This window comes from Theobroma cacao, chromosome 10 (assembly GCF_053813885.1).
Source record: "Theobroma cacao isolate CCN51 chromosome 10, ASM5381388v1, whole genome shotgun sequence".
Lineage (NCBI taxonomy): Eukaryota > Viridiplantae > Streptophyta > Magnoliopsida > Malvales > Malvaceae > Theobroma > Theobroma cacao.
In genome coordinates, this window is record NC_142648.1 from 16,196,394 (window position 1) to 16,206,699 (window position 10,306).

Sequence of the window (10,306 nt, forward strand, 5' to 3'; positions counted from 1 at the left end):
TACAAACATTCTATCGAGCATGTGAATGACATTATAATTATTTTACAAAGCAGGGTTTGACAGATAATATATAGTCCTTTCCTTAACATCAGTATATACTAAGATAAGTATATTCAAAGTTTACTTAACATCTATTACTATATACAATTTTCTAAATGGATGGATCACCTTGAAGGAAAGAATTTTACTTTATTCTTTTTTTTTTTTTATCTTTTCTCAGAAACATTTACATCCAAAACAAGCAATGGATTAAAAGAAAAAGAAAAGAAGGATTACTTTATTCTCTAATTGTACATAGTTGCAGCATTATCTAATTGTGTTGAGCTATAAATTTGCTTTTTGGATTTCTTCATTGGAGAGTAAAACTCAATCTAAACCCTTTTACTTTCTTCCCCTTTTATCATTGCTCTAAAGCATTTCCCAACCAACAAGCAATGAATGAATTATTATCAAAGAGAAGCATCTCCTTTCAAAATGTTCACAATCTTTCTTTCTTTTCTTCTTTTTGTTGAGAGGAGAATATATAACTTTTTTGAATTTGGTTTTTCTTTTGCCAATGTCTTGCACTATGTTTAACAACTTAATCACAAGAATGGTAAGTAATCATCTGCAGAAACATATATTAATAAGTGGAAAAACTTATAAAGATGCATTATACAAAACTACGACTTCTAAAATTCTTTTCAATATAATTAAATAAATAATATATATTATAAGATGTATATGGCAACAAGATGATAATTACATCAATTATTAAAATATTGTTAAAACAACTTGACAAATCTCAACCCTTAGCATCCGAAAGATGCACAAAGTGCGAAACTTGCATCAAGATTTAGCTCTTTATGGTCAAGCACATTCCTCGTGGTTGCCCAGTTTTGAGGTACAAGATAGGTATTACTATGGCAGAAGACTCTACAAGTAGAGCTCACGCAAGGTGGACACCAAGAGGTTCAAGAGGTAGAACTTGCCAAAGAGGTCCAATAGGCCAAGTGCCTTAAGAGGCAAAAAAGCCTTAGCTGTCCAAGAAAATCCTGGTGCATCAACTGGTCAAAGAGGCTCACCCTCAATAGGCTCAACAGCCTCAACACAAGCATTGCATATTTGGTATAATGGAATGGGCATTGCAATTTAGTTGTATTCTTTTAAAATATATTTACTTCATGGAATAGATAAAAATAAAATAAAATAATTATTTTATAAGAATAGAATAAGATAATAATAGAATAAAATAGTTATTACGTAATTTAATACGATGAATAAAATAAAGTAAGAATAGTTATTATTATTTATTGCAGTATTTGGTTGGTAAAAATAACTTTGGAATAAAAAAGGAATTGAAGATAAAAATACATTTTATTTTATATATATGAGATTATTTATTTTTATTTTATTTTTTAATATTAATAATTTATAATTTATTTAAAATATTAATAATTGATAATTTAAATAAAAATATATTATTTATAATGTATTCATTAAAATTACGCAATATTAATATTTTATTTATAATTTAAATGTTATTATGATTATTTATTTTTATTTTATTTTATGTTTTAAATATTAATAATTTATAATCCATTTAAAGTTTTAATAGTTGATCATTTAAATATTAATATTTTATTATAATTCAAATGTTATTATGACTATTTATTTTTATTTTATTTTATTTTTTAAATATTTATCATTTATAATTTATTTAAAATATTAATCATTAATAATTTAAATATTAATATTTTATTTATAATTTAATCATTAATATTACAAAATATTAATATTTTATTTATAATTTAAAATATTATTATGATTATTTATTTTTATTTTATTTTTTAATTATTACATAATTTATAATTTATTTAAAATATTAATGATTAATCATTTAAATATTAATATTTTATTTATAATTTAATTATTAATATTTGAGGGATTGTAAATTTCTAAATTTATGAAGGGTAATTTAGTCATAATAATTTTTTAAGCTATTCCATTAGACATTGAATAGATAATACCATGGGGGAGGTGGGTGTAGTTCAAAAAGACTTTTTACGAATTTTGAGGAATAGGTAAAATAGAGTAATTGCTATTCTTTGCTAAATTACCAACCAAACAAGTAGAGCAAACCGTAGTAGGGAATAAAGGGGCCATACCAAACGTGCTATTAGAATACTTTGTTTTTTTATTTGGTTACTTTTTGAGTGGGGAATAGCCATTTTTCAAGAATGACTATTCTTTAAAATCACTAAATACAAATTATCACCTGTCCCATGATAATAACTATTCCAAATTTTAAGCAATAAAATTTTAAATATTTTAGATAAAAATACCTTCATTTATTTAAAAAAAAAAACAAACCCTACACTATAAAAGGTTTTTTTTTTCATTTTCTTTTTTCTTTCTCTTCCTTCTTTATTTGTCTTTCACCCGTCTTCTCTAAGAAAGCTTCATCCAATCATCGTCCTCCACAGCCGCCATGAACACCGCCAAGTCCTTTGTCACTAACTATCGAAGAAATGGTCAACCTTTTTGGAGTGTCGATTTGGCCAAAAGCATGGTAAAAAACATGATTAGGAGTACCAACAACAACATGGACACCGCCAACAAGGATCCGATAATCCTCCCACCAACACATAAATATTATTTTAGTCCACAATAATCACCAAGGGCACACATGATTTTCTCAATCTATTAAATCTTTGATGGCATCTCAAACCCATAAGCATAGATGCCTCTTAGAACTTTATCAAAGCTCTCACAAACCTCATCATAAGTAGTAAAGAACTTTGGTCCTTCATCAGAAAGCAACTCATTCATTTTGGAGTCATATTGACGAGTATCATATTGTGATCTGTCGGTTGTGAGTCTAGCCATAACTGTTTGGCTGGATTGCCATTTGAGAAAAGGAAACAAAGGAAGAAAATGAAAAAAAAAATTATAATTAAAATTTATATTAATAATAAATTATAGATGTTTAATGAAAATAGAAATTAAACAATTAAAAAATAAAAATACAAATAAAGAAAAATGATTCAAATAATTAATATAAAAATTATATTACTAATTTAATAATTTAATAATAACTTTAAAATATTAATAATTTATATTAGTAATTTAATAATAAATTATTGATATGTAATGAAAACAAAATTTATTTTTATTCTGTTGAAAATAAATTTTATTATAATAAAGGGTAATTGGTCATTTTATTATTTATTGTTGGATTATTCAAAAGTTATTCCTACCAACTAAATATTAAAATAAGTCATAATAGCAATTCTTATCTTGTTTCATTCCACAAACCAAACTATATAATAATAATTTTATTTTATTCATTTGTTATTCTATTTTCACAAAATAACTATTCTATTCTATTTTACAAACCAAATATACCACCAATACTAGTGGTGTAACCTACCGGTGCAAGTAAGAAAGGCAAGGAGAAACTTGGTGCAGAAGCAGCTGTACTTGGAAACAAGGAGTAGAAATAATATTTTTTATACATTTCAAGTTTATTTTTCAGGATTTCTCTTTTATTTTTTTACATTAAAAAGCATGGATTCTATCATAAAAAATTTAATTTGAACATAAAGTACTTTAAAATTAAAATTTTTATACAAAATTTCGTAAAATTTAAATGAGACCAATAAAATGATATTGAGGAATTATACTCATTTATACTTGTTATGAATTTATTTATGAAACGCCCCATACTTTGAAATAGTGATTAATAAAGTTGATCGAATGCAAATTGAGGTCAATTAAAATGTTTAAAAGTGATAAAAGATGAAAGGAACAATTTATGATAAAATATTTAGCACGCGAGTAAATAACAATAAAATAATAATATTTTATCGGAGGAGAATTTGATAGATAAAAGGGTGATTTGGAGGTCAATTGAGGTATAATAAGGAACTTTGGCAACCAAGGAGACAAGATAAAATTTTTAGAATAGAATAATATTTTATTAATAAAATAATATTAAATATTAATATTTAGCTGGATGTCGAAATCAGTCATGAAGAAGGATCATATGGTTGATCCAAGTAGGGGAGAAGATGTCAAGTCTGACTCTATAAAAATACTTGTCATAACATACATGTGATGGATAGCATGTTTGCATGCTAGGAGAATCTTGAAAAATTTACAAAAGTCGGTATTGTACCTAGAGGTACAACAAAGTTGATTTAGCCTCAAACTAAATCAAATAGAGAATTTAAGATGAAATTAAGAATATTAAAGTCCCACAATGGTTTAATATGGTGATTTGGAGTTCGAGGATCAATTTAGAGTCAAACCGAAATTTTCACTATCAAAGGGCAAAATGGTAATTTTGCTACCTGAGGATAAAATTGGAATATTGGAAGAAGTTTTTGATCAAGATTGATCACATTTGACTCATTGGAGTATAATTTGAGGTTGATAAGTGAAAAAAATTGTAATCCCGGTATTTTTGGAGCATAAAGGTAAAATGGTAATTTTGTCACCTCAGGGGCAAAATTGTAATTTTACGCACCCGACACTTGTCCAGCACATGGATTTTATTCAATATTATCATGGATAATTGAAGGAATTTAAGTGGTGGAGAGAGAAAGCTTAATAGTTAAGAAATTAAAAATGGACCAATGGGATGGTGACATGTGTCAAGTTAATATCCATTTATTTTTTTTAGCTTTAAAATCAGCAAAAATCAACTTATTTTCTCTTCATGTGGCCGGCCATAACAAGAACAAAGAGAGGAAAAGAAAAACAAGAAACCTAGGTGGGAAAATTAAAGAAAAAGTGTGGGATTTCAAGGAATCAAGCAATCAAAGGTAAAATTTCTTGATTTTGACTTGTGATCTACCTTTCCCATGCTTTTCTCCTTATTTTCCATGGTTAGATTTCATGTTTTCATGGTGAATTCATGGCTGCCCAAATGGGTATGGAGAGAGAATGAAGTTAGATTGATTTGATTTTAAGTTATGTTAGTGTTTTTAGTTAGTTTAGCATATTTAGAAACAAAACAATAAGAAAAGAATTCATTTTCCCCCATCACCATTATTGGCTGAATTTTCTACGGAGGATATTGTGGCTGAAATTGATGATATTTCATGATATTTGGGTGATATTTGATGTTTGGTGAGGCTAGAAATTAAATGAAAAATTTTGGTGTGAAAATATGAATTTTTACCTAATGTGTAGACATGTGTGATTATTGACCCGGGACTAATAAATTGAATTTCATTCATAGTCACTGAGGTAATTTAGGTATAATTGGAGAGTAGAAAGTGAGAAGAATTGATTTGGAGTTAAATTGGAGATTTTAGCCGATTAGGCCGATTATAGTGTGACTTAGGTCGGATATCACATTTAAGTGATTAATCAGACATTTTGCATCCCATCACATGCATTCATTTAGATTTAGAGAGCCTGAAATAGTTTATGATAAATTGACACAATTTATTGAAATTCGTGTCACGTATGATGTATAGGTGGTGAGCCCTCTAACAAAGGTCGAGAGATTGTGCCCGAAGATCGAGAATAGGAGTATATCGAACTCCTAGTATTGTGAGTAACCTTATCATCATTTTTATTATCTAAAGTATGTTTTTAATCGATTTTGATGAAATTTTATGAAAATAAAATTAAATGGTAAATCTTGAGTTTTACAAACAAAATGTGTCTATATGAAAAGATTTTATAAGTTGTTTTAAAATTGAATGATGATTTTGAAAAATAGAGTAATTGGAGACCACTTGTTATGAATTAAATTTATGAATCTAATGGCTTATGACAGTATTTGCATGAATGGCTGAATTGGTATTGGTGTTGAAATATATGAAATGTGTATTTAGCCTTGAAAGACTGTGAATTATAATAATTGCCATGTCATGCTAGAATGAATTTTATTGATTGGTGGATTATATATTAATTAATCACTGCAGTATGGGGTTTTTGTGGACCAGCCTTTTAGAGAGGCACGGTAAACCCCATTATATTCTTACCTCGAACGGAGAGGCGTGTAGGGTATCTCTTGAGGTAAAGTTTAGGGTTCACTTCACGCCAAACCACCATGTGAAGGGGAACTCAGCCAACGCCAAGGAACGGCTGTGTTTTCTCAAACTAAAAATATGTTTTACCCGTATACGAAATTTTTAACAGCCTTGGCGGGTTAGAGTGTACGCCTCTGATCAAGGTGTCATCAAGTATATTTGATGGCATGAGCCAACTGTTTATGAAAGTCATAAGCCCTAATGAGAAATTAAATGAAATACAACCGTTTGCATGGGTTGGGATGACTTTTCAAATTGTGAAATACTTAAAATGATGGGATATTTTAATTGTCTCCTTTTACTCGGCTTTAGCTTATTTAAATGGTGTTTGTTTATTCACTGGGATTTTATAATCTCACCACCCTCATTTCCACCAATTTCAGGATCAGAGTAGGCTGTAGATAACTGGTTCCATCGAGGATTTCTATTGGATTAGTATCCTCCACACAGTAGGTTCACAGTTTATTTAATTCTAGTTATTGTGGGCCCACTTGATATTGTAAATTTAATAGTTTATTGTGCTATAGTATGAATGAATTTATTTTGTTTTTACGTTACAAAAAGTATTTACGCATACCTGCAAAATTTCTGTTTATAAGAGAATAAAATATTTTAGTGAATATTTTGTTTTATTTTTTTATTATATTCAAATAATTACAATTTCATTTTAAATAAAGGTTTTAGATGCCTAAACTTATTTTTAATTGTAAATTATGCGATTGGTACTTGTTTGCTACATTTTTAACTAGTTTTGAAATTTTCAGTGGAAAATGACCAAAATACCCCTATGAGACAAAAATTTTTATTTTGTCAATTTTAAGTTGGAAATAGCTCAAAATTCTTTAGAACATAAAATTTGGTAACGGTTACTCATCGGGAGAAATGAGAAACTGATATTAAGCCTTGCGGGTTTCGGTTGGCATTTTGGGAGATGAGTGTCGATCGGGGCACCATGGCGGTTGTCACGGGCTCGAGGGGAGTTCCGGGTCATGACAATTTAACTTCAATTAACTTTGCAATCTCAAAAACAAAATACTTAAACTTTGGAAAATGCCAAATGTGAATGAATTTTTGTTTCTTAAGATCTTGTCACTAAAACCTTAAACAAAATGCATAGGTTAGATTTTAATATATTGTAAATAACTAAAATGCTACAAATCTAAAGACGACATTTTTTTAAATAAGCATATATAATTCCTAAAATATTTGACCAAATGAAAATGGAAAGAGGTTTACGTTATTCTCTTTGGTCATTCCTTCTAAACATTTACACCTAGATAAGCCAACAACCAATGAATAAAAATAAAAATAAAAATATTGTTAGCGTAATATGTCAACATAAATTATCGGTTTAATTATTTTCTTCATCTGTCTAGAATAGAATAAAGCCCATCCTTCCCAAGTCAAGAGATTGGAATTCGTTCCAAAATTTTACCATCGATTCGCAATGTAGACTGTTTTTTCATCTGTAACAAGTTAATTAGGAAGCACTTTCATCTGTGGTTCTTTTCAAATATATAATTTCATATGGATGAATATATAGCTGAAAATTCAAGGTTATTGGTCCCTTATAAATTAAATCCATGTTTTATTATTCTGTTTAATTCAAATAGCTTTGCTTTTTGGTTAATTTTATATGAAGATTATAATATTTGTTTTCCCTTTACATTTTTTAACTAGCATTTGGATGCTGCTACTAAGATCTCTATTTCTTTTTATTTTTTATCACTTATTAGACATAAATGAATTTTTTGTTAAGAAATATAAGAATGTTTACGTTTTGTGCATGGGTTTTAGGTTCTATTTAGAAACACAAATCCAAGGCCTGAACATCTATCACGAAATCTAAGTTAGAAATATCAGATTTGCAACTTATGATTATACTTAATGATAGTTTATGATGAATTATATTTGTCATTATCAAAAATGAAAAGTTTGGATGCAACCCATGAAGTTATTGATATCTTTACACAGATGTTATCTGGCAATACTTTGTGGTTCTTGGGGGAAGACATTCTAATTGTAATGATTGGCTCACCAATATAAATATTCTTTCAAGTTTGGTGGATTTTCTGAATAAAGTAGTTCCTTTTAATTGATCTCTGTATCAATAGACATAGGCCCTAGCATGGGATTATCTCCAAATGATTGCATCTACTTTCTCGTCCATTTTCACTTCTACCACCAACACCACCAGTGACACCAACCAAACCTCGTTGTCTTCCTCCAACTCCTCCTTTACGACATCGTTTTCATCCCAAATCAAACCCTCTTCTCTCTCAGGGATGTCAACGGATACCCTATTATAGGGTACTCGCGGGTACCCTACCTGGTTACACCGGATTAAGGTACTTCATAAATGGGTTCAGGTAGTTATTTCACTATTTGAATCGGATTCGGGTACCACTTATTGGGTACCAGTTATTCGAACCCGATTATTATTTATAAATATTTTATTATTATTTTAATAATTAAATTAAAAATATACAATTTTTACCAACTTTACAAGTAATTTTTTTTGTTAAAAACTAACAAATATATGGAAAGTATGGTTACTCTAATTATTAATATGATGACATTAATATATTTAAATTAAAAAATTATTATATTGTTAATTATGTTTAAATAATTGAATATTATATCATATTATAAAGCAATATAATTACTATTATATATATACTTTTAATATAAATATATTTACTTTCTATTTTCTGTTAACATTACAAAAATTATGACTTATAAAATTATTAATTATAATATATATACCATTATTTATATAATCTTATAATATATATACTTAAAGAAAGCTTTTGAGATTAGAATAGTTTTGAAATCTAAATGTTTTTTTTAATTTCATGAAATTAAGAACAAATTCTTATAATTAATTAAATTAATTCATGAAACTATTATTATTAATTAACTTATAATGTCTTTTAATATATAGTTTATATATTGTGTTAATTTATAAGGAATATAATGACTGTTTTATATATTAAAATATTTTTTATGTATGCATGTGTGTGTATATATATATATACTTTAAATATAGATACGTTTACCTTTTATTTTGTATTAACATTGCAAAAATTATAACTCATAAAATTATTAATTACAATATATATACATTTGTTTATATAAACTTATAACATATAAATCTAAAGGGAAGTTATGAGATTAGAAAAGTTAATTGGGTAATTGGATACCCATGAAGAAGATTTTAATAATTTTTTTATTTAAGCAGATATTTAAACAGGTTAGGGTAATTATAGGGTAGTAGGAATGTATTAGGGTTATGGTAGTAATTTTTAAATTATTCGGGTAATTAATAGGGTTAAAGTATTTGATTTTTAATAAGCTTAGGGTTCGGGTACTTCGAAATTAACGGATACCCTATCTATCGAAATCCCTATTTTCTCTTGTGCTTTCTCTTAATTTCACCTCCTTTGCCGAACAACCCCTTCATTGCTATTCCTCTTTGAATGGGCTTTCCTTCTGGGTGATATTATATATGGGTTTTGGAAGTAGTTTGAGAATTTTTATTACATTGAGAGAAATGGGTTTTCTTTAACAAAAAGGATTTAAGGCTTGATTTAATTAAATTTGGAATGATCAAAATAAAGATGGGATTAATTTTGTTAATAACACTAAATGTTTGGATAAGCATTACAAAACAGATGTGGTTGGGAAGAAAACTTCAGACTTATATTCAAGGCGCGGAGCGTAATAGGAACAAAATTTTTAAAATTTTTTATTATATATATTTAATATTTTTCAAAATAATTTTTTATTTAATAATTAATATAAAATAATTTTTTATTTATTATATATTTTTTCTTTTCTCTTCTTCTTTTTATTATTGTTATTATTATTTGTTTATTTTTTAATTTTTATTCTATTTGTTCATATGTTTATAGTTTTCATATATTTTCTTTCCTAAATTTCTACGAACTATCAACTATGTTCTTCTTTTTTCCTTTTTGTTATGTAGGTTTTATCTCTTACTTGTTATGTTCTTCTTTTTTCTATTATATGTATTTTATTTCGTATAATTTTAATCTTTAAAAATTAAAAAATTATTAAGTAATTTTCAAATATAAGTTTTTGTGTTACACTATTGGCTGTCACTTAAAATTTAATCAATATATCAATTTTTTTTATTAATTCTGCTTGATAGATTAAGTCGTCTAGTTTTGTCTCTTATGGTTTTTACTCCAACTATAAAGAGAATTTTTTCAACAATGAAAATTATAAAAAAAAAGACTTTGAAACAAAATGTA